Raw genomic sequence first — 27,399 nt, forward strand, 5'->3', positions numbered from 1 at the left:
CTGACATCCTCTCAGTGTGAAGCCTACTGAGGCCAGGAAGGATGACTATGCCCCCTGAATGACTCTACTTTTACGTTTTGTAGTTACCAGAAACCTTACCTTTTAATGCATATGTTCTGTTGCCTCAGCCAGAGAATTTCAGGAAGTGTTCCACCTAAAGAAATTAATCTAAGATCTTTGTAGCCATCTTGACTGAGCCGAAGGTAAATACAATTGTTTGATGAGGGCAATATGCAAATGTTCCTTCACAAAATTATACAACTGTACCTGTAAGAGACCTTGAGCCTTTAGTAACAGCCTTGGAGGGTATGGAGTGGAGATTCAGTGAACATTGTTACAACAGCTGCTTGTCTACGTGCCTGTGGGTCTCTATGGAGGTGATGATTAAATGGAATTTTTCCCAGCCTGATTATGAACAAGGTGGAAAATTTGAAGCAGAGGAACGTATAAAGCTGAGGGAAAAAGTAGGGAGTCAAAGTATAAGAAGTCTCTAGGGAAGGTCTAGGAACTCATTGTTTTGAAGGGCCTAGAAACTTGTCCAGAGAGAAGGCAGCCAGCACAAACAGAAGGATGTATGGCCTGTGAATGCAGTGCTGATGACTTCCCGGCTTTGAGTGAGCCCAGGAAGGGACCTTCAATTTTGTGGCATAATGAATTAAAGAAAAAAATGCCAGGAGGAGATCCCAATGGCATCTCTTATGGCTACTGTTAGTTGGCATTAGGCTTATCCTATAGGCCAGTGGTTCTCAACAAGGGGCAATTTTTGTCCCCTTCGGGAGGGGGGTAGGGGGTCTGACAATGTCTGGAGAATTTTGGTTGTACAACTCTGGGTGCTTGTGGCACATGGAAGGTAGAGGCCAGGAGTGTTGCTAAACATCCCACAGTACACAGAACAGCTCCCACAACAACGATCCAGTCCAAAGTGTCAAGAGTGCTAAGGCTGAGAAACCCTTCTGTAAGCCATGGTTGCTTATTGAAGGTTTTAAGAACAAGGTGATATATGGAAAGTATCATTTTAGTCAAAGCTCCTTGAATGCCTCTAACAACCACATCCTAAGCAAAAAGGGTGGCTTTATTATTAGAATAGAGGAAGATCTCATGGACCTCAAGGGCAGGAATTCAGACAAGCCTTAAGAAGAAACTGAAACCACGAAAACAGAAAGCTATCAAAGAAGTTTCCTTCTATTTTTCTCTTTGTCAAGCAGTCTTCATTTTTGTCACTCTCTATAGGCTGTCTTTTATGAAAGCTGCTCCATGCAGATGTCAGAATATGACTGTCTCACACCTCTCAGGATTAAATGTTACCTTATCTCCCACTGATGTATGTTATCTAATAATAACATAATTATTATTATCATCACTACTACCTCCCCTACTACTATACCCTGAGCTTAGTGTTATTAAGAACCAAGATTTTTAAAGACAGTCTGGGGCTAGACCACAAGTCCAGCTCCCCAGGCCCTTTCTCTCATTATGCAGACAGGAGTTGAGAGCTCAGACTTTCTCTTCCTAGCAGGGTAAGGAAACTGGAAATGAATCCTGCAAAACAGTCTATCAATATGCAAATGTCCCAATCAAAACCTTTTCGTGTACATCATGTTTACTCACTTGTGTGAATTTGACCAACACTTTCTGCTATAAGCTACTAGAAGTCCACTTTAAAACTAGAGGAATATACTGTTTTCCTAACCTAAATTGACCAGATTGTCTTGGGTAACTATGTATTAATAGGGAGAGTTAAATTACTTTGATAGATTTTAATAAAAGTTTATAAAATACGGACTCTCAATTTTTTAATTTATCTCAATGTGGATCGGTAAAATATTTCAAAAGAGACACCAATCTGTGGACCATACTTTGAGAAGCACTGATTTAGCTACTCTAGCATTTTCTTCAAAAGTGTAATATGTGGAATATAGGTATTGGTATTGTCTTTGAAAAAAAATGTATCTTATGGTTAAAAATGTATTATGGGTTGAGTCGTGTTCCCCAAAAGTTATATTGAAGTCCTAATCTCCAGCAGCTGTGAATGTGACTTGAAAATAAGGTGTTTGCAGATGTAATCAAGTTAAGATGAGGTCATTAGGGTATTCCCTAATCAAATTTGACTGGAGTCTTTATAAGAGAGGAAAATTTAGACAAAGAGAAACAGAGAGGAGAGCACCATGTGAAGATACACAGCTGGAGGGAAGATGGCCATGTGAAAAAAGAAGCAGGGATGGGAGCTATGCTGTCACAGCCACAGAATGCCTGGGGCTACCAGAAACTAGAAGAGGCAAAGGGGCTTCCCTGGTGGCGCAGTGGTTGAGGGTCTGCCTGCCAATGCAGGGGACACGGGTTCGAGCCCTGGTCTGGGAGGATCCCACATGCCGCGGAGCGACTGGGTCCGTGAGCCACAATTACTGAGCCTGCGCGTCTGGAGCCTCTGCTCCGCAACAAGAGAGGCCGCAATGGTGGGAGGCCCGTGTACCGCGATGAAGAGTGGCCCCCACTTGCCACAACTGGAGAAGGCCCTCACACAGAAACGAAGACCCAACACAGCCATAAATAAATAAATAAAATTAAAAAAAAATAATGTTTAGAAGAGGCAAAGAAAGATCTTCTCCTATAGGCTCTGGAGGCAACATGGCCCGACTCTCACTTTGATTTTGGACTTCTAACCTCCAGGACTGTGAGAGAATAAATTTTTGTTGTTTCAAGCACCCAGTTTGTGGTACTTTGAAACAGCAGGCCTAGGAAACTAATATACTATGTTTGGAAAATCCTACATGTTATTGTACCCTGATCTCAGAGATTCCTCATTCTTTCATAAATGAACAACAATTTGGGGATATTGAGGTGATACTGGTGGTTCAACCTCTCTTAGTTAGAACCTTATCTAGGATTGATTCCTATGTTTTTTGCTATAGCATTGCAATTGGAGGGATTTTAAAAAGAACAAAGAGACAAACAACAACAGTAACAAAACCTCATTTACTTTAGAAAAATTATTAAAGTTGTACTATATCCTTCATAAGACTATATCTCACGTATATTTAGAGTAAGAACTTAGATACACATCCGTAGATTAAAATCTTTTAATTCTTGTTATTTTTAAACACCTCTATGATAATTAAGAAACAATATAGTATAAAATAAAATGAACAGATGGAATAATTCCCAGTTATTCTAATTTATATATTACTATAGGAATACAATATACAACTACGGAATTACTTACAATATCATGAAGTAGTCATTTATTCAATACTCTATGTAGTGTCTCAAACAGTTAATGCTTTGACTTATTTTACATATTTGAAGAATCTGGATAAATAAATATTAAATAATTATTAAATCCCCATAGTGTTATGCCTTCTTTTAAAAGCTAAAATACCATCTAGTACAGAACAAGAGCACTATTTCATTGCTTCCCTAAATATGGAACAATTTAAGATAATATTAATAATCAGAAAATTAATGGTAATTCAGTGCATTAGGGTAGATGATTGTTAAGTACATAGTGAAATTAAAATCTGAAAGCACTATAATTTTGCTTTACAAAATGACATTATTTAAAACAATATCATTATAGTCAGGGGAAAACAACACTGTGATATATTCTGCTCTATTGATTTTATTCCAAATGATCAATGTCTCTAATGATCAAAGGGTTTATGTTAATACTGTGCTTCACATTTTCTTCTTCAGTTTTTATTCTTCAGCCAAAAGGCTTCCAACTTCCTTTTTAAAAAGTGATATTCCTTAGGGGAAATTTATACAGCCTTTGTTGGCAATCCAACATAGAAAAACTACAGAGCCAATGACACTTGCACTGAAAACCACAAAGCAATTTGAATTAAAATAAAAATAGAGTGAACCTGAGTCCTTTCTCAAAATAAGCACAACTGAGATTTGAAGTTGGAAAAGCAGCTTTGAGCTACTCGTGTACTTATGATTAATTGGGAGAAAGTGTATCTCTCTAATAGATGTCTCATGTTCTCCATTTAAGAGTCTAAGGGCTCATGATGAGTTCTAATACCCTTCTCCTGGAGCTACATTAAACTGAAAGTTTTGTTTCCTTTCTGGTTGATGAAGAAATAATTATTGACCTACTGATTCTCTTTTCTACAATATTTAGCCTCTGCTTTTGGGATGCAAATAGAGATGCTAGCATTATTTGAAAGTAGATAGTATACAAGAAGCACTCAATATGTATTGGTTGAATGAACAATTTGTTGAATGAAGTATTGATTTCATGTTACAGGTTAAGAATCTGAGATGTAGAAAATTGTATGTAAAATGTTCAAAGTTCCTTTAGTCTCCTTACTTCCACTCCAACATTCTTTCCACTATGCAATACTCCTTGAGATTAGATTATACTCACTGAATAACCTTTAGATTAAAGTTTCCAAACCTTCTGGATCCAGAATTGTGGAATGATAAGTTTGTATCAGCTTCAAAATGGAAAAAAATGCACAACCTTTAATATCAATCTCTATTTAATTCCTTAGTAATTGAATCTCAGTTTTTATTGAGGCACTGTTCCACCCATCTAGAAGATTACATTTCTTAGTTTCTCTTACAACTGGATGTGGCCATGTGGCTAAATTCTAACCAATGATGTGATAATGGTAGTATTATGTGAGACCTCTAAGAAATCTCCTTTGGGTGAGAGAGGGCACTCTTCTAGTCTTTCTGTACTATGAAATGCAAATGTACGTGATGTTTTGTGCTCAAGTAGTCATTTTTGCAGTCTGAGGAAATACTCTACTGAGAGAGCAGCAATGTAAAAAAAAACCTGGGTAAGTGATGAATGTGTGTTCTCCACACCAAACCCAGACTACTGCCAGACATCTTTCACACACAACAAAAATGCATGCATTCCCTACATGTTAAACAATTACTTTGTGCTTGTGTGTGTCAGAGTGAGTGGTGCCTTATATATGTAGCTGAATCTATTACCTCATTCAGCAATGTGAGTTGCTTCTAATATTCTATGTATTCAATTCAAAGGCTCAGTCTCTGTTATGAGATATCTTCTTTATTTTTCCTACATTTTGGATATTAAAGTTTCTTTTTCTTTTATGAAATTATTTTGAATCTTAGGCATTAGCTTTTTGTTTACATTATTGAAAAATAAAAAATTGTCAAACCTATGAAATTCTGCAAATCTATATTTTTATATTTTACAAAAGTAAAAAAAACCTAGTGACAACCAATTCAGGTTACTTTCCATTCGTCAGCCTCACCAAAATAAAGAGAAACTTGGAATGCATAACTGAATTCACTGAGATTCTAAGGAGAAAAGTTGAAGTCATTTGAAACAATGGCTTTATGTTTATGCATTTTTGCGTATCTTTGTTATTGTTGTGATCTCCTCAATAATGCAGGAAAAATAATACATTTTATTTTAAGGAAGATCTAAATGCCTGAATTTTTATTATTATTTATGCTGATGATATTGATTATGTTTAAAAGTCATACATGAATTGTAAGTCAATGGCTTATAAGTAGTGGCAATTTAGAATGTAACAGTAAATAAAACAATGGTGACAATGGTCTAGATAATTCGTTATTAGGCAATAAAACCCTTCCAATGTCATTAGACAAAACAATTCAATTTGCTTTTGGAGCCAACTTAGTTACCTATGTAAAAATATAAGCCCTGACTAGATTTAAATCAAAGAGTAATGAGTTTTATTTCCTGCTCCTAACCCTAACATTCTAGAACCTGTTTTTTTTTTACTCTGACCACAGACCATTAAGTATCTTCTATATATTTATTTTATTTGTTGAAGGAAGAAAGTATATATTATATAAATGTAACTTTAAAAAAGTAATCTTCATGGCCAAATTGCTTTAAAATCATTTACTACACAATATTGGTTTCCAGAGAAACACTCATAATTGCAGATTTAAAACATGACGTTAACAAGCCTGTGCCTGGATCTACTTAGATAATGAATCATTTAATGAAATTTGTGCTTAGATTTCTTCTTATGGAAAATGAGGAAACTAAAATGAATTAAAAATTCTTGAGATTTTGACCTCTTTCAGATAGGATCTTCTAATAGCAACTTATTTTTTCCTTTATTTCAATTTATGAAAACCTCAAAATATTCTATAAACATTGGATTAGTTGTGTAAATATATGATCAAACTTTTTTTAATCCTCAGGATTGTGAGTACTTTAATGGACAATTATGACAATATTACACATAACAGATTATACTTCCCTGCTTAAAATTCATTCATTTATTTATTATCTGCTTATATTCATTCATTACATACTTGAAACGTTTACCATACTTAACTTCCTATTGGATTACTCTCACTGAATTAGTATGTACATTATATAATTCATGCCAAATACAAGTTTTGAAATTGAACACTATACCTTGGGGTTCTTGTAACTCAAAATTTAAGTATATGCATGATTATAATATTTTGTGAACTTTATGCTATTTCAGCACACCACGATATTTAATTTTATTCTTTTTAATCTGGTACATTTTCTTATTTAGCTACTGACATTTAATATAAAGAGTGTCTTCTCATGTGGCTATAAATGTCTTTTATATATTTAATGCAAAGCTGGCTAAGCTTTAGCAATATGTATTTTAGCATCTTTATGTTTACACCTGTAAAATCTCTTCTTACAGCTGTAATTATGGAGTATCTTGTAACTCTTATTTTAGAAAGAGTGCCATACTATACTTAGTAGATACCATAATGACTTAAATATAATTTTTCTATTATTCTTATGATCAGTTCAACTTACTTTTCAGACACCTGCTTAGTGTTTTTCAGTCTTCAAGTGACCATTGTACTTTTCTGGGGCCAAGGGAGCAGAGTATTTCTAAACGACTGCAATTTCCATTATACCAAAAGAATATCTTCTCAGGGGATTATAAAAGCTGTAATTTCGTCTCAGGGTTCCTATGACTAAACCGTTTGAATTTGCTCCTACAATTTATGACATTACATGCACCCTCGAAGGAATTATACTTGTAATATCCCTTGAGATATATTATTATTCTTCATGTTAACTGTGTTTATGTCTAAAAAAAGGCTCTGCAACTGGCACTTGATGGAAGAGCAGATTTGTAGTTATCTCTTCAATGATTTTTAGCAATTTAGAAGACAACTGTATCTTAACAAAAATGCCTTTCTGCAGTAGTTCACCCAGACCAAAGTCTACAAAATTTGCAAAGTTCTAACTTCCAATATACATCGCAGAATTCTTGACTCTGTCCTACAAATTAATATTTCTTAACTGAACATAATCACTGGTAAATAAGTTTAACAGAAAGTATACACTCTGCAATGAAATGTGTTCCTTTTTCAAACTATGCTTATAAACATGTGTGTATGTATACATAGAAACATAGATGCACAATTTTTAGATTTTTTTCTTCTCTGAATATCCTGTCACCATTTCTTCCTAATGAATTCTAAATCCATGTAAGACTGATGTTAGTTACTTTTACTCTTATTTTCACAGAAAAGTTAAGTAGTCATTTCAGAGTTTTAAAGTAGAATAATGCAATAAACAAGGGTTTCTTAACCTCAGCACTATTGATATTCTGAACCAGATAAGTCTTTGTTGTAAGAGTCTGTCTTATACATTGTAGGGTGTTTGGCAACTTCCCTGGCCTCTGCCTACTAGATTACAGTAACATACCCCAATTGTGACCACCAAATATGCCTCCAGATGTTCCTAGATATAGCATGGGGGACAAGATCACCTCCACTTGAGAACCACTGTAATAAGCCATTCATTTGATTGAATAGGTTGACATCAATCATTTATTTTGACCCTGAAAATAAATTATTTTAGGGATTCTTCCTATTTAACCCATGTCAAAGTTGGTGGTGATAATAGCTTAAGACAATAAGAATCTACTTACAACAATCATAAAATATGTCTCAAATATCAGTCATTGATACATTGAGCATCATATGTGGCCATAGGTGTGGGACAGATGCTACTCAGAAAGATGCAGAGAAATATGCAAGGACTATTTAAGACTATCTGAATTACAGTAAATATCTCAGTAAAAAGTGTATGGTCCTAGTTCTCTTTTTTAGACAAGTTAATATTTCAGTGTAGTTGGATCTTTGATATAGTTCAGTCGAAAGAGTAAATTTTTTTGACTCTTCTTTTCATGTAAATATTTAAAAGTGTACTTGTATGTACATTTATAAATCAGAAATTGTAGAGCTTTAAATGTGTTTATATATACATTTGTTTTTATATGGGTATTATGTCATAGGCACAGGTACAAGTAGTTAAAATAATAATGATTTTGGATAGTGATTTCCAATCCTTTGATTACAAACCTCACATATTACATTACATTGTAAAGATCTGAGAATTCCTATCTTCTCCAATCATTAATTAATATTCCTTTCACACACACACACTTCAAATTTATAAATCAGAGTTTATAAACTTGTGTAATACTTGTCCTTGCTTATGTAAGGACATAGTTTTTATAATCCACACCTATGTACGTATCTACGTGTACATACATACATACATATACACACATTAATGAGCATAACTTTGACACAAGAATAATTAAGAACGACTTATAAATTCTGCTATGATTATTAGGTATACTTATTCTCTCAAAAAGTCTTAATAAAAACAGTTACTTTTTATTTTGTATATTATCAAAGATGTCAAGAATACATCTCATCATATGAATAGGTATGATTTATATTTTTTACAATGCAAAGGGGTTCTCATATTCTAAAAATTGGGAATTACCATCTTTGAATGTATAAACTTGGATTTTCACCTCAGCATTGCTACCTAAATATGTCATATTGGGAAAACTGTTTAATATTTCTGAAACTCAATGTCTTTACATGTAAACTGAAAAGAAACAAATATATACAGAGTTTATGGCCTATATATTAGATACTTTACTCATTTAATTCTAACAAAAATCTTTTCATTCATTCAATTTTAATTGAACATGTATTATGTGCCAATCTCTGTATTATGTTGTAAAGTTGAACAAGACAGAAATAGTCTTTGGAAAAACTTTTTGAAGTAGTTAGGGGAAGTGAAAATTTATTGATGTCATTGTATTTAGCATTTCTTGCTTCTTTTGTACTACTAACAACACCTAGATTTTCCTTTGGGAAATATTACCTCCAGCATTATTTAGAAGATTTATAATTTAGGATTGACTGTCCCCCTCCTTGGTCCAATAAAGCTTGAGATTTTTCATCGATAGTTAATGAAAAGGTGTGCTTTCTCACCGACCTCTCTCTTCATCTGGATTAGGAATCATGTGATTGGTCTGAAAACCGTTAATGACCATTTTTTGATACATGAAAGACAGAATGAAGAGATATAACTAAACCGTTCTCCATAACATTACTGGATCATTGGATCAGCCAAACTCTAAAGTTGGCCCTACTTCTGAGATCTCCTATTACATAAATCAATACATTCCCTTATTTTTAAGCCAGGTGAAGCTGATTTTCTAAAAAATCCTATATTTAAGAGACTAAATTGACAAAATAGCTTTATCCAGAATGCTTAGGTATAACTGAACAAAGAAAATAAATCTTAACTGTAACATAGTAAATGACAGAGCTGAGATTTGAACCTAGGTCTGTTTGACTCCAACATTTGACCATTAAGGATGTAATTCCCATAAAAGTGCAGAGCACCGTAAAATTTGAAATGTTAAAATAATCTTAAGTATTTAGTTAATTTCTACCCTGATTTCAAGAATTGACTACAAGATTTTTTCATGCTACCTGATATAGAAGTGATTAGTAAGTGCTACAGTAATGAGTTCTATGGAAAAGGGATTGTCCTTTGAACTGGTGTTTTGTAAAGATATTTTTAGAGGTTGATACTTAAATACAGTGAGTGCTTAATAAATTTGCTTTGTGCCAAAGTTAGAATTCTATTGTTTTAACCTGCTTAAGGTATGCCTATGAGAGACTACTATTAGTGTAAAAAGTAAGTTTTTTAAAATTTTGTAACAATAAAATATGGTTAAGCAAAAAAAGATTGCAAATTAAAATATATAATGAATTTAGTAACCATTTCCCCCTCTTGTCTTCTTCCAACACCCTTGTATCTCCCCTCATAGACACACAAACAACAGCACACACACCCCTAAAGAATGTGACGAACTTGCTTGTGAAAGATGTGGCATGGTCACCCAACAGTAGTTCAGAGGCCTGTAGGTCTTTGAAATTTCCTTGAGATTTCTCTGAAATTTAATCTTTGGGCTGTTGTTTCCCCTATTTAACAGCTTAATTTAAAATTTTTTAAAGTGTGATTCTACTCCCTTTTGGAAGCTAATTTTAACACCATTTGCAGGTCTGTCATTACTTAAATTGGATTATTTTGAACACTAAAACTTCCCTTTTTCTCAGTCTCCTAACTTTCCACTATTCCACATGCTCATGAGGATTATTTTGCCTTCTCTTCAATTTTATTGAGAACTTCATTATATAATCCCTTTTCTGAGTCTCTTTCTTAAGTGTTCTATAGCAACCGCCTAAACTCCAATTTCTCCAGTCTTCTGAGACTCTGCCCTTTTGCTATGTCACCATAATGGCTCATAAAGTTTCAATTTTGTAAGAGTCTACATGTCTGCTAAAGGAAAACACTCCCCTGTTTCTCTTCTACTCACAAACCCAACTAACACCGAGAAATTCTGACTGACATTAACTACCTGGAGTTAGCACAGACCCCACAGGGTAAGGGCTCAGTCCCATAAGACTGCCCCCCATCACTTCAGATACCAATCGCAAGTCCCAGGTTGTCACCTGTATTTATGACCAACAGGCTATAAATCAGGAGTTCCCATGACCCCCTCCTTGGGTTAGGTAATTTGCTAGAATGATGCACTGAACTTAGAAAAACTGTTAACTTGCTAGATTGGCGGTTTATTATAAAAGGATACAACTCAGAAGAGCCAAATGGAAAAGATGCATAGACAAGTTATGGGGGAAGAGGTACAGAGCTTCCATGCCCCCTCTAGGCATGTGGCCCACTCAGTAATTTAACATGGTCAGCAACCCAGAAGCTCTCTGGACCCTTTTGGTTAGAGCTGTCTTTGTGGAAGCTTCCATTACCTAAGCCTTAGTGATTAAATCATTGACCATTAGTGATGAGCACAGCCTCTGTATTGTTCTACAGAATTCTATCTGAGCTAAACTCTGGTAAACTTATCATCACCCCTAGCCTGCATGCTAGTCCCCTAAAATTGACCTTCTTCAATATCAGGGTTGGAATACACTTTTCTATACCCTATTGAAAAATGGAGATTTGAGCTCCGGCCTAAAATCACACCGTATCTTCCCACTTTCTTATTCAGAACACTCAGCGTGATTTATGTGTGGAGTTATCCTATGTATGACAAACACGGTTGCATCCTTCTCTTCTTTATTTTTTTTCCAACAGAAAGATTTTGAAAACTCCAAGTGACCACTAAATCACTATTTACAACATTACATTCATGTCCAAAATGCTTTCAATCCTATCATGCTAACTGTACTGAAAGTTACAGAGAAAAGCAAAGGACAGAAGAATTGAGATATCAGTGTGCCCTTCTAATACATTAATTTTTGTATTAACATTCTATAATTATATACTTTAGCAGGTAAATGATCCAAGTGCCCACAGGCTAAATTGTTACTCACCTATCTACCTCTTTTTAATTTACATTCGATGAAAGTTTGATACCATGGATGGCTCATATATTTTCTTCATCCATTTAACAAAAATCATATATATACTTCAGATAGGAAACATAATGAAAGCTTACATTTTTCCAAAAACATCTCCAAAAATCTTTGACTCTAGTAATAATATCTTGATTTTTCTGAAACCATTTTCTGGCTCTATAATATATCCCTGCCACTGCTCTGTAGATTTTTGAAAATGGTATACTTGATTTAAACACTTTCAAAACAACTGAACAGTAAGTTTAGATTCAAAGCTGCAAAGCAACTATTTTTGTGTCCATCTGCACTTGTCATTTCACATCAGTGAATATATTCTATTTTGTTTCCATTATTGTCACATATAATGATTGCCTAAAAGCTTTCCCCAAAGTCATTTTTTTTTTTTTTTTTTGGACCATCCCTGTTTTCTTCAATAAGATAACATATTGGAGACCCTGCAGTGTTTGTAACAACTTTTTTTTTTTAACCAGACTTAAACATGAAGGCTAAGAATTTAAAAATCTGTTTAAAAATTCCCTCTTGAGCCATAATCGCCTATGCTGTTTTCTTACTTCTATTGACCCTGCTCGGTATCTCCTCTTTGTTCATCCCTCTCTACTCATACAGCATACAACTTTCTATCTCACTTCCCATATCTCCTTCTCAATCTCAAATGCCATGGCCAGTCTTCCTAATCATAGTTTTCCTAGCAGCAGAAGGTCCCTCATCTTAAGCAATTCTAAGTAACCTTAATAAGACATATATTTGTGAAACTCTACAAACTACTGTTTCTCCTATACCTTCTGTGTTTGTGGGTGGGCATCATGAAACTGCCTGTGAATTTCTAAACAGAGACTATGTTATTTATTATTCATCTTTGGTACCTAAGTTAATGTCATGAATTGTATGTGTTCAGTAAAGTGTTAGTGAATAAAACTAGCTCATTTTATTCTATTGCACAGTCATAATATTTGACCCCAACTTCATTTGCTATTGCTCATCAATTCTTTTATTAATCCCTAGTTGATTACTTAGCATACTCTAAAGAACAATGGTTAGTAACTAACTGCTTCTAGTCTATTCTATTTATTTATTTATTTGTCTTCCAGTTTTATTGAGATGTAATTGACATACAGCGCTGTATAAGTTTAAGGTATATAGAATAATGATGTGACTCACTTACATCATGAAATGATGACCACAATAAGTTTAGTGAACATCCATCATCTCATAGAGATACAAAAGAAAAGAAAAATTTCCCTTATGATGACAATTCATAGGATTTACGTTCATAAGTTCTATATATAACATGCACTAGTGTTAATTTTATTTATCATGCTGTACATTACATCCATAGACCTTATATGTCTTATAAGTGGAAGTTTGTACTTTTTGACCACCTTCATCCAATTTCCCCTCCCACCATTTCCCTCCTCTGGTAACCACAAATCTGATCTTTACTTTATGAGTTTGTCTGTTTTTGAAGTATAATTGACCTACAACAATGTGTTAGGTCTTGGTACACAAAATAGTGATTCTATATTTCTATTCATTTCAAAATCATCATCACAATAAGTCTAGTTACCATCTGTCATCATACAAAGATATTACATAGTTATTGATTATATTTCCCACACTGTACGTTTAATACCTGTGACTCAGTTATGTTGTAACTGAAAGTCTCTACGTCTTAATCTCCCTCACCTATCTCTCTCATCTGCAAACATCCCTCCTCTCTGGCAACCGCCTGTTTGTTCTCTGTATCTATTACTCTGCTTCTGTTTTATTATGTTTGTTCATTTATTTGGTTTTTAGATTCCACATATAAGTAAAATCATATGGTATTTGTCCTTCTCAGTCTGAATTATTTCCCTTAGTATAATACCCTCTAGGTCTACCCATGTTGCTTCTACTGTCTTTGAATACTCCACCTTTGCCCTGCCCTCCCATTTTCGACATATAATCAAGTTTTTTCCTTTGTATTAAGAATGGTCAGGCAGTTCAATTCACAGAATTCTCACACTAGGCTAGGTCTGTGTGAGGTATTGGACATACAGAGATGAATAGGTTATGGTCTTTGCCCTGAGGTTTAAGTTATTGATAAATTACAATATAATGCAATAAGTTCATCAATACAATTTTAAAACTATGTATAGTTAAAGATAAAATGACTGTGTACTTATATCTGGGTGGAGATGAGGAGTGTGGGGTTGTGAAAATCTTCTCAGTTTAGGTTTTAAAGGGTAAGTAGGAGTTCTCCATATGACTGGAATAAGGGAGAATTACCCTCTAGATAAGAGAATTGTATTTCTGTGCTCTGTACCTCATGTTTATTCACCTTTGCCCACTTTCTTCCCTTGGACCTGGATCTTACATCATCCCAATTCTGCCTTGACTTTTATGCTCCTCCTTCTTATATCATAAACCCATCCTTGTACTTGGGATTTAGTCATTCATTCATTCATTGAACAAATGTTTACCTAGATTACTGGTTCTGTGTTAGCTGTCTATATAAAATAGACATGGTTCCTGCCCTGATAAAACTTACAAGCTCACAACTTTTAGTGAGGCTATGCAATTAAAGAAAAAAAAAAGTGGTGATAATTATAAGACAAATGAAGAAATACACAGCATTTTGAGACACATAAAGGTAAAAGTCATAACTGAGTTCATGAATCAGGAAATTACTCTCAGAGGGATGATAGAGTTACTAAGATCTAAAGAATCGAAAAGATTAGCAAGGTCCCATCAGCTATGTTAATGTCTTTGGACTTAATCCTTACGTAAAGGTGATAAGATGAATGACATTATAAGATTTGAAGATAATTACTGGCTACATTTTAGAGAATTGATTGGGAAGAAGGAAGAATGGATGCAGGGAGATCAATCAAGAAGTTTTTATAGCTGTTCAGGCAAGAAATGATGGTGTCTGCCAATGGGGTTATCGGAGTTCCTGTAACTTTACACACAAGCCTGCTGAATTCTGCACAATCCTATTAGCACATTTCCTTTACTCTGCTAGCCTCTTAAACTAGAATATCCCTTTCCCTTTCATTATCAGATTTCTTTAAAAAACTAGTTAATATTCATTTACCACCTCCTTTGTCTCACCTCCTGTAGTCTTGATTTTTCTCCCCAAACTAATTTCATTATCACAGAGTCAAGTGCCACAAGGAGAACTATGTCTAGGTTGCATAAGAAGAACATTGTAGTGTATAATTATTTTTGCTCCTCTATCATACTTTCCCTGACATCATTTTAAATATTCAACTCAAACAGTCTTTTCTTCCCACAACTCCACTGAAGCGAGTGTTGTCGAGGTCAACTAATAACTTTTAGATTGCCATATTTAAGATTTCTTCTCCCTCAGCTCCATCTCAGATTATTTTCTCTTCCTCTTCTAATAAACCTCTAAATATTTGGTTTTATGCAAGGTTTTGCTCACAGAGTACCTTCTTTTCTCTATTTTTCTACTGACTTTGTAAATATTGGCTAAATATTCAAATCCCCTTGTTATGAATGCATTTATAAACATATCTATCAAATTTATGTCTCTAATCACTACTGGTCCTTTGACCCCCCCAGCCTTATATCTCCAACTACTAACTTGACGTCACTACTTAGATTTCTGAGATAAATTAAAATTATCCAAACCCCAAAATAATTCTCAAGTATCCCTCAGATCTATCTTATCACCAGTGTCCCCATCTTAATATCCACCCAGTTTGTTTAACCAAAACTCCTTGAATCTTCCCTCACCATTATTCCTCAAATTCAACCTCAAATACATTTCTCCACATTGTCCACTTCTTTCCATCCCTGTTGCCTCCACTCAATCCCAAACCGCATTATTATGTCTTGCTTGGACAGCTGCAATTTCCTTCTTTTATTTTTTATTTTTTTTATTTTTTTTTAAGATTTTTAGAAATTTCATGTAATGTCTGCAATTTCCTTCTAAACGATCTCCATGCTTTTATTCTTTCCCTCTAAAGTTGGCTGTCTATACAGCCTCCAGAGCAATCACTTAAGAACATAATCATGTTACTTGATTACTTAAACCTTCCAATGAACTTGATTTATACTTAGGAAAATAATCCAAACTTTCTAGCAAAGCCTGTGAGGTCTTACAAGAGCTGGCTCACTTCTCTGATCTTATATCAAAGCCCTCTATGCCTTCACTCATGATTCTAAACTAATTGGACCCTTTCCTTCAAACATATCCAGCGTAGTCTACCTCTAGGCCTTTGCACTGGATGTGCTCTCTTCCTGCACACTTTTTCCATTGATTCTAGTTATGGCATGTTCCGCTTTATTATTTAGGTCTTTGCTTCTCCATCTAAATGCCTTTACAAATCATCTCTTGTAAACTAGAATACCTACTCTACTCAGGCACTCTGAATTTATATTATTATATGAATATCCATTACTAAATGAAATTATTTTTAAAATTTATTTTACGTAAGAAAAATCTCTATACCAGCCTGCAGCACCAATAAAACATAAAGTTTATTGAGTCAAGAATCTTATCTTTCCCACTTACAGCTCTAAGCCTAGCACTTAGAAGAATAATACCTGGCTCATAGTAGGAAATCAATATACGTTCTTTTTGTCAACAAATGAAAGAGTCACTGTAATATTTTCATACTTACCTACCTTCTTCACAAGACAAAAGCTACTTGAGAATGAGTACTATATTTACAATGGTACCTGATATACAATAGGTATAGACTAAAATTAAAAAAAAATTAAGTATACAGTCAAAAAAGACTTCCAAAGGAGAGAAATATCAGGATTGTTTCTAAGAGGATGAATAGGATTTCACCAGAAGAGGAATTGGAAAAAGACATTGCAGGAAGAGGAAATGGAAAATAAAAAGTGTGAAGATATGAAAGAACACAGCTCTGGGGGGATAATGAAGGTATTTAGAGTGCTTAGGGATTGTAATAAATATCTGCTATTTCTTTGAACCACCTCTCCATGTTAATTCCACTGCTCAAGTATATGAATTCTTTAGTGTCTACCCTAACTGCCAAATACCTCTTTAAAATCTTTCCCAGCCTCTAGTCTCTTTCCGTTCTAATCTATATAACTTGATATCACCAGACAAACAATTCTAAAGTGAAATTCTGATAATGTACTTTCCCACCCCCAACTGAAAAACCTTCAATGATTCCCAAATGCTAATTGAAAACATTTCCAATTCCTTTAATCCATTGAAGGCTCTCCAACAGCTCTTGCCAAGCTGTTTTTCCAGGCTTACCTCCCACTCTTCCTTTTCTTGTACTCTTATACTGCAGCCAAAACTGAGTATTTGTATATCTCTGTGCGTTTCTAGCTATTTCCAAACTCATTGTCTCTGCTATACTTTTACCTCTGTACAATGCCCTTTTTACCATCTATATAATCTACAGCTTCCAAGTTTCACATGCCAACATCAAGATGCCAACTTCCAACTGTCCAGACAGAAATAGCTCTCTTTTCACATAAGTCTTCTAAATGGGCAAATGATTATTTCTAACTCATAATATAAGTAAACAATTTTTAAGTTTTCTATTTTATATGGTTCATTATCCTATTGACTATAACTATTCTTCCTTATAACATGCTTTTTGTTTTCCTTATAAGCACTCCATGGATATTTTATAATAAAGAATAAGTTGTATAGGGATATGGGATTATATGAATACCTCTATATTGTTAAATCTAAAACAAAGTAATAACCCTATACATGAATGCAAAATCACAGACTTTGGTCAAAGACACTGTGGGAGAGAAGGAATAATAAGGAAAAGAAAGGGAAGAATTGAAAACTTTCCTCTCAGGCTCTTGCTATGTGCTATCCATCATGATCTATGCTTTTCCTGTAGTTCTCAGAAAAACCTACTCAATCAAATAGGTGCTTTTATGATCTCCATTTTCCAAAAGAGGAAAATAAGACTCCAGGTGGCTAAGAAACACACAACAGGTAATTGTCATAGCCAAGAATTAAAACAATTTCCATCTAACTTCAAAACTTTGAACAACTAAAACACTGAGAAAAATTCCTTCCCAGGTTCCCCAGATCCTCCCAAACCCTAGAGCCAGATATTTTCATATCATCATGTTATCAGTTGTAGAATCTGGACTTGAAGCTGAGTCTCCATTTCAGTACACTATAGTGTACTGACTGCATTTTATATTTCTCATAGTTTTTTAAACTACAGTTAAATGAAAGTATTATTCTTCATGATTCAGTGTAATATCCATTGACTAGCTCACAATTTTTTAAACAGTGGTCTAGAAAGCATATTTTTCCAATACTAGATTTTTTTTAGAGTAGATATTAAGTGTCCTGCACCAATCCATGACATATCTGAGTATTATTGAACAAAGATCTGTTATGCTTTTGGCTTGAGTAATGACAGTTTATATTGAAAATATGTCAACTTGCTTAACATTATCATGGGCAGAATTCTTAATTAACCTGCTGATGTTGTCAATAACATAGAATGATTCTTCTTTGGGAATGAGAGTTATATAATGAACTGTGGTTATTTCACTCCTGATAAAACTCTGGAGAGCCAATATTTCACTGAGGGGAGGACAGTACTCTTAGAAAGGAGGTCATCAGAATGGACTCCGTTGTGACAAATACAGTGATGGGGCAAAAAGCACAACTTGTAGATATTCTGGTTTCACTGTTTCTATTTCAGGCACTTAAGTATCAGAGAAGCTGTAACTTATGCTTGCCCTTGAATCTCTCATGTGCTCTGTTCTGCCCCTAAGAGTTTTCTAAAATAAAACTAATCTCAGTACTGATTATAAGGAAGCCTGGCATTGAAGTTCAACAGAGACACCTAGGTTGTTTCTTGTTCAACATTTTAAATAAACAGTACAAGTACAGAGTAAAAGATAAAAATAAAAAAAAAAATCCTGCTATATTAAGGCATAAAATGACACATAAGCGTCTCTACCTTCCAACTCTCAGTCTCTTAGATAATTTCTTTTTTACCTGTACCAAGGATTTGATGTTGAGTGTGTATTCTACCTGCAGTTTTTAACAATGTGCTTTATTGGCATGCTTTTAACTTATTTATTCTCAGATGTGCTAAAAAAAAAAAAAATAACTAGCCCATTAGCAACAGGATCAAGTAAATTCCTGCAGATGTTTTCCCAATAGTATTTTAAAATTTATTTTGTGTTCATTATTTCATTTAATTCCCATAGAACACCAAGAGATTATTATCTCCATTTTTGATATAAAGAGATTGAAACTCAAAAAGGTAGGAACCTATGGTCATGTACTCTATGACAAAGGAGACAAGGATATACAATTGAGAAAAGACAGTCCCTTCAATAAGTGGTGCTGGGAAAACTTGACAGCTACATGTAAAAGAATCAAATTAGAACACTCCCTAACACCATACACAAAAATAAACTCAAAATGGATTAGAGACCTAAATTTAAGACTGGACACTATATAATTCTTAGAGGAAAACATAGGAAGAACACTCTTTGACATAAATAACAGCAAGATCTTTTTTGATCCACCTCCTAGAGTAATGGAAATAAAAACAAAAATAAACAAATAGGACCAAATGAAACTTAAAAGCTTTTGCACAGCAAAGGAAACTACAAACAAGATGAAAAGGCAACCCTCAGAATGGGAGAAAATATTTGCAAACAGACAAAGGATTAATCTCCAAAATATATAAACAGCTCATGCAGCTCAATATTAAAAAAACAAACAACCCAATCCAAAAATGGGCAGAAGACCTAAATAGACATTTCTCCAAAGAAACATACAGATGCCCAAGAAGAACATGAAAAGCTACTCAACATCACTACTTATTAGGAAATGTGAATCAAAACTACATTGAGGTATCACCTCACACCAGTCAGAATGGGCATCATCAGAAAATCTAGAAACAACAAATGCTAGAGAGAGTGTGGAGAAAAGGGAACCCTCTTGCAATGTTGGTGGGAATGTAAATTGATATAGCCACTATGGAGAACAGTATGGAGGTTCCTTAAAAAACTAAAAATAGAATTATCATATGACCAAGCAATCCCACTACTGGGCATATACCCAGAGAAAACCATAACTCAAAAATACACATGAGCCCCAATGTTCATTGCAGCACTATTTACAATAGCCAAGTCATGGAAGCAAACTAAATGCCCATTGACAGACGAATGAATAAAGAAGATGTGGTACATATATACAATGGAATACTACTCAGTCATAAAAAGGAACAAAATTGGGTCATTTGTAGAGATGTGGATAGATCTAGAGACTGTCATACAGAGTGAATTAAGTCAGAAAGAGAAAAACAAATATCGTATATTAACGCATATATGTAGAACCTAGAAAAATGGTACAGATGAACTAGTTTGCAGGGCAGAAATAGAGACACAGATGTAGAGAACAAACATATGGACACAAAGGGGGGAAGCGGAGGGGGAAGTGGTGGTGGTGGGATGAATTGGGAGATTGGGATTGACATAAAACACTAATACGTATAAGATAGATAATTGATAAGAACCTGCTGTATAAAAAAATAAATAATATAAAATTCAAAAATTCGAAAAATATAAATAAATAAATAAATTATAATGATTCTTGGATTTCCACCAGAAACCCAACTTCATATCCATCAACTGAGTTGTTTATCTACACATTTCCATACAAATGTGCTTTTAACCCATTCTCCATTCCAGATTTAACAGTTAAATTTTACTTGCAAATAAACAATGAATGTTTTTAAAATATTCATTGTTACAAATGGTAATAGTGGACACTCATAGGGTGGTTACAAGCAATATTTGGGATATGCTTTTACTAGAAAGTTATCCATTGTTTATCTGAAATTAAAATTTAACTGGATGTCCTGTATTTTGTCGGGTAACCTTACACATTCCAGCTCTTCTTTTGCATCACAGTGTTTATTATTTAATACAGAAGCAAAAAATTCCCTTTCTCCCTAACTTACTTTAACCCTTGTGCTTTGCCTTCTTCAACTTCACCTTCTTTTTTTCCTGGGCTGCATTATTGTCTATTTCAGAAAATTCTGGCTTTGGAAGGCTTATGTTGTGTGACAATTTTAAAAGATGTGCAGGGTCAGGAATGCCATTCAGTGAAAGATGGCTGACTGTAACCGATGTCATCACGGTATTCTAGTGCTTATTCCCCAATTTGTCCAAGTCCAGGTCTTGACTCCATTTGGTGTCCAGGCAACTGATCACAAAACACAGAAAAATTGTTATAAAATAGAATGTAAATGTATTAATTTGTATCAAGAACTATCTGGCTTCTCAATCTCACTAGGAGGCACATTTCTCAACATAAAAGCATAAGGGGAATAAAGGAGTGTAATAAAATGAACAAAGTGCTATTTTTGAGCTTCTGTTTCTAATCTGCAAAATGGATTTAGTAAGTACCTACCACATGGGGTGGCTAAAAGGACTTGAGATAATGCATAGATGAGATTATGGATGTCTATATTAATATTAGTTAAAGAAAACAATAACAATAATTTAGAAGATTGATTGGTGAACACAGAATCAGAGTGCCAAGAACTGAATAATCTAATTTTGCTAAAATTGGAAATGTGAAACTCCCTTAAAAGATTATATTTGCTTGATAAATGTAATATTCTTGTTTCTGAATTAGAGTTCCTTCTTACATATTGGACACTTGAAAAAGCCTTGCCAATATTTTTTGCATTCTCTTAACCTCTTTTCTGTGCTTCTGTTACCTGCCAGCATCTCTTTGGATAAAAAATAAACATTTCTTTAAAGTCATGAATACATTCAATCACCTCTGGAGCTATTGATTTTATTAACAAATGGAATTAGACTGGAAGTCCTTCTTTCCCTTCAAGTTGACTCTCTATATATTTTCATTGATTTATTAATTATTGGTTCCATGACAATTCAGTTTCATATTTCTATAATCTTCGAGTAGAGCTTGTCACTGCCCCCATACCACCTAGAGTTTCCTGTTTTGAATCTGCTGCTTATTTGTTGTTCAGTCTTTGACAAAGCACTTAACCTTCTCACTACCTCAGTTCTTTCATCTGTAAAATGGGAATAGTAAAAATTCATAAGGCTATTATGATGATATATTCATAGGCAAAAATAATTTCAAACATGGGTGGATGCTGGTGCCATTACCCATATGAAGAGGAAGAAGTGAGAAGGGCATGTGGGGTGTGGGGAGAGTGTCATATGGTAGTCGCTAAGCTGGGCTTTGGAGCCTCAAGATACGGTCTAGGTCCTAAAGTATTTAATCATCTAATATCATGGGAAATTCCAAGTCTGAAATATTGCAAGGGGAGAGTCTTTAAAAATTATCTGCTGCAACCATTTCTTTTGCAGAAATAAAGAGAAATTGGGACTTGCTCACAGTTGCATTTTCGATAAGTGAAAGAACTAAGAATAGAAGTCAAGCTACCCTGCCCCCCGCACCCCCCAGTCTTGGTGGCAATGTCCCCAACAATTCCCTCTACAACAGACACAGGTAGTGCCTGGTCAGTAGCTCTCTGACCTTGACCTCTAACTGCCAGTATTTGTTCTTCTAAGACTGGTACTTTTTTTTGCATTGATGCAGCCTACCTCCACCCTGGGCAGTATTCAACCAATGACTGTAGGATGTAATTAACTCATCTACCTCACCCCTTCTGTGGGATAAGTTATGTGGGAGCACTGTTTTCAGTGTTGCTCAGAGTTTCCCTGTGGGACTAAGCTCCAGTAGCTACTGAGGTAAATGGTTTAATAACTCACCCCTTTAGTAGTAGCCTTCTCTTTTCTGTAATACTGTTTTTCTGCCCTGTCCATGTTCCCCATCCCTCCCAAAGAAAATACTAACCCTAGAACCCTTACTTCAAGCATTGACCCTAGGAAAACCAAATTGAGACACTCTCTTTACCTATGACTGCTTTTAGAAGCTTAGTAGCAGAGCTGACTGTTAAAAACTTGGCACCTGAACCACTGTGGGATCTTGAAAAATAATGCTATCAGAATTTACTTTAATGGCTACCCTTATAAAATACTATATTATGGTTTCTACTTATTCTGCCTGTGCCTCTCTTCTCTTCTTCCTCTCAAAAGATGTTAGGAAATAAAAAGGAAATATCTTCTTACACTTACACTTCTTACACACTTATCTTCTTACACAATAAGTACAGCACTTTCAGAAGCCAGGGCCACGAATGAGCTAATATAATGCTGTAAGGTGCTACTTCCAGAAGGAAGAAGTGATAATTTTCTCAGCAGATTCAGAAACATCTCAGTTATGTAAAATGCCAGATCTGCCTATGGACATTCTTATCTCATCTCTATATTTTATGTTCTCTTGAGCATGGATTTGATATTATCTTAAAGTTCTCTTGCTAGTTATCTTTTATAAAATATGAACTTTTACAGAGATGAACTCTTTCTTAAATGTTTAAAAATCTTATTTCTTCCATGTCTCAAATTTAAATGTAATGAAACTATTATCTTTGGGTTGTGTGTGCCAATTCTTTACCTCTCATCACTGACACATGCCATAATTCAATCTTTGTGTCCTGCTGCTGTTCATAAACCAACAAGCTCTGGTGGTTTATGTCATCAGCAGAAAACCTGAAAGTGAATTATAGCTTTGCATTCAATCTCTATGTTCTGTGTGGAAATAGCCAGTTTTTCAGAATGTGCAATTTAGACGCTTGGGAGCAAGAGACTTATAAAGTGTATTTCTTGTAGCCTGTGTCAAAGTCAAAGCTATGAGCATTCAAAATAAAAGACTGATATAAAATCAGTTCAGAATACACCTATAGTTTTATGAGCAACAGAATGTTTTCATTAATATTTGGAAAACTTGAGAGAGTGCTATATTCTTCTTGCTTCCAAACTTCTAGAGAGTTATTAAAAAAAAAAAACAAAACCAAGTTTGGATTTCATCAACACTGAATTGGGAGGATAATAACTTGGACATAGTGACTCATAGACAGTAGGGAGTCCTTTTACTTTATGTGTTAGTATTTATCCATGTGAAATTGTCAAGTAAACATCTACAAAATAGCTACACAGAGAGCTAACCAGCACACACACAAACAAAGTCCTTCTTTAATGCTTGCAGAAAAGTTAGATATTTTGCAAAGAAAATTTATTTAGGGAATTATTTTAAATAAACTATTATTATTTGTCTTAATCACACCTATAATACTGAATACTTTTCAATGCACAAGCAAAGTTGACTTTTGTTAGGGTGTGATCAAGAACCCATTTGCAAGAAAACTCTTGGTTTGAAAGATAACTTTTGCATCAGATTTTAGACTTTTATTTGGAAACAGTAATTTATAAGGAAAGGGGTAGCACTTTTAGATAAATGTCCTTATTTAAAGTAAAAATGTGCATCAGTACTCATATTTTGAAAAACTGTACAGCACTTCTCTTGACCACCATTCAATACTAAATATGTCATTAATACATACCACACACGATTCTAGGTGCTATCGATGCTAAAAAATCCAAGCAGTAAACAAAATAGATATCTCTGTCTTCAGTAAGCTTCTATTATAATGGGGGAAGATAGATAATAAATAAATAATAATTATGTAATATGTCCGGTCAAGTTAAGTGTTACAAAGAAAAGCAAGCGGTGTCAGGGAATTAAAGGAAGAATAAGAGTTGGCGTTTTATATAGGACAGTCAAGGAAGGCTCTCAGTCAGATAAGGTGACTGACATGTGAAAACATATAAATAAATTGATGGAATGAGCTACCTGAATACCTGAGAGAAGGGTGTTCCAGTAGAGGGAAGACCATATGTAAAGATTTTGAGATGGGAATATGTTAGGTGTGTTTGAGAAACAGTAAGGAGTTTACCATGGCTAGAACAAAACCATAGAGGAAAAGAGTGATGAAAGATGGGTCAGAAAAATAGCAGGATAAAATGGCAGGATAATACAGGGTTTGTAGGCCATGGAAAAACGTTCAGATTTGACTCTCGGTGAAGCAAGAAATCAACGAAGGTAGATCAGAAGTGATTTGAGGATTGCTGACAATCTATTTTGTTGAGAATAGACTATAAGGTAGATGGAGGTAAAAGGATGGAAGTTGGCTAGAAAGTTATTGGAAAATTTCCAGTCAAGAGACCATGACTTATGCCAAGGCATATAGGCAAAAGTAGCAATCAGTTTCTGTATAGATTTTAAAAGTAGTATCAAAAGAATTTCTGATCATTTGGATGTCAGTTGTAAAGCAAAGGAATCAATGATTATTCCAAGGTATAGAATCTACTCATTCAGCCCTCATTTGTTGGGGAATAAGTGAGTGAAGATATACACTAGCCTGGGTGACAAAGGCAATGCTTTAGAGAATACGACACACAGACCACATAGGATGGAGGGAGCTGCCACATCAAATGATTTATGTTTTGTCGAGAAGGAAGCTTTAGGACAATTCCTGGAAATCCTAATTTATTAATAAAATTACATGATTCTGGCACTTATTCCTTCAGCAAATAACACTAGAGGTTAAGAAGTTTTGGTGAGTAGAATTCTATTTGGGTTGCCCTTGTTGTAGTCACAGATGCAGGGATCATGTCTGAGATTGTTTTATAAAAAAGTCTCAGAAAAGTAACAGTTTCATGGCCCTTATTTATAATATTCAATAGTACCTGTGACTTCGTTTTTCAGCCTCACACACCTGATGTGCTATTTCCTCTTCACAGGGCTTTGGGTCTTGAGGGAAGGCTGCGGTATCTTTCCATAGCTCCACTTTTGATTCAATGGGTCTTATCATCTATCATAATGTTAGAGGCACATCATGGGTACTTATTAAATTTGGGCTAAATTGAAATAACTGTCTTGCTTTTCTAAGAATTATGGCAACAGAAAAAAATATTAGAATTTAGTAGGAAAACTACCCTTGAATAAGCAGTTTTATTAAATTTTTTCTTCACATAGTCTTTTTTCTTTTGACAATCTTCACTGCACAGTTTCTTCATTGATTTTTAATGTAAAATCATTTTCTAGTTCATTATTATAGTAGTCTAGCTATATGATGGCTCAATTGAGAGAGATGTTTTTTGGAGAAAACACAGAATGTTGGCATCCTTGTTCTGCCATAATAAGAACATGGGCAAGGAACTATACTGGAATTAGCATAGATTTCTCCACAAATATAAAATGGATAGTAAGACTTATTTTTTTTTTTTTTTAAAGGATTTTCTTATTTATTTATTTATTTATTTATTTATTTTTGGCTGTGTTGGGTCTTCGGTTCGTGCGAGGGCTTTCTCCAGTTGCGGCAAGCGGGGGCCACTCTTCATCGCGGTGCGGGGACCGCTCTTCATCGCGGTGCGCGGGCCTTTCTCTATCGCGGCCCCTCCCGTCGCGGGGCACAGGCTCCAGACGCGCAGGCTCAGCAATTGTGGCTCACGGGCCCAGCTGCTCCGTGGCATGTGGGATCTTCCCAGACCAGGGCTCGAACCCGTGTCCCCTGCATTAGCAGGCAGATTCTCAACCACTGCGCCACCAGGGAAGCCCCTAAGACTTATTTTAAAGGGGTTCTGGTATAGGAATAAAGTCATAGAAGCATCTAACACATAGGAGGGAAAAGCAAATCATCGTTTTCTTCTTAAGGTAAATTTATGTATTAATTTCATAGCTCTGTAGTCACATTGAGTCGTATTAATTTTAGAGCATTCCATGGTGAGAAGTTGAAGGTCAAGAAAAAGAGGATGTCAGCTTCCTACTCCCTTCACCATTTTCTGAGTTGTCTCCAAGTATGTGGTGCTGCATATCAGGGCACATTCCAAAAGAAGCTGTAATATCAGACTATAGAACATTCCCCTGTATACAGAATGCCTAAAGATTGCTATTCTAGTCATTTCTTTTGGGGAGATAAAGGGCTGTAAGTTCAGCTGAGGTATTGACTTTATTAAGAGGAGGAGAAATAACCCTCTTCAAGGAAACCTTACTTTTATTATAAACGGCTTCATCATTATAGACCTATTTTTAGTCATATGATTAGAAACAGAACATTAAAAAGTAGAAAAGTTCGGAGGAAAAAAAAATGATTTGATCCTGATATCATGACAGGATGTGCAAACAAGCAACATGTGCACTTTTAGCACAAGTATTTAAGGCATGTGTCCATGGGACCTTGCATATCCCAGAATAGTCTGCTCAGGTTCTACGCCAGAATACCCTTGAAATACAACCCTCACAGATATTGCTAAGCACTTGTCACCCTGAGCCAAGCAAGGACAGAGTTCAAAGATGGAAATGCCCTTATTGTCTGCACAAAAATGGAAAAAATAAAAAACAACCCATGACCAATATGCAACTTCATTAAAATTTTATTTTATTTGCTCAGACAAGATTTCCTGACACTTCTGAAAAACTAGAAATGCAGCTCACATTGAAAAGAAGAGCCCCTGGGTATAAAGTTAGAGTTAAAAACTGAGAGTAGTGACTGGTAGAAAACCTGTAGCTAGCTTATCTAAGTTCAAGGTACACTCAGCATTTTACTACTTACTAGTTGGCCTAAGAATAACTTTTGAGTATGCAGAAATGCAAAGCTAAAACTCACTGCTTCTTAGTCTGCTCAGGCTGCTGTAACAACATACCATGAACTGGGTGACTTAAACAACAGACATTCATTTCTCACAGTTCTGGAGGCTGGAATATCCAAGATTAAGGTTTTGGTTGGTTGACTTCATTCCTGGTGAGAGATCTCT

The sequence above is a fragment of the Balaenoptera acutorostrata genome, chromosome 1 (genome assembly GCF_949987535.1).
Source record: "Balaenoptera acutorostrata chromosome 1, mBalAcu1.1, whole genome shotgun sequence".
Lineage (NCBI taxonomy): Eukaryota > Metazoa > Chordata > Mammalia > Artiodactyla > Balaenopteridae > Balaenoptera > Balaenoptera acutorostrata.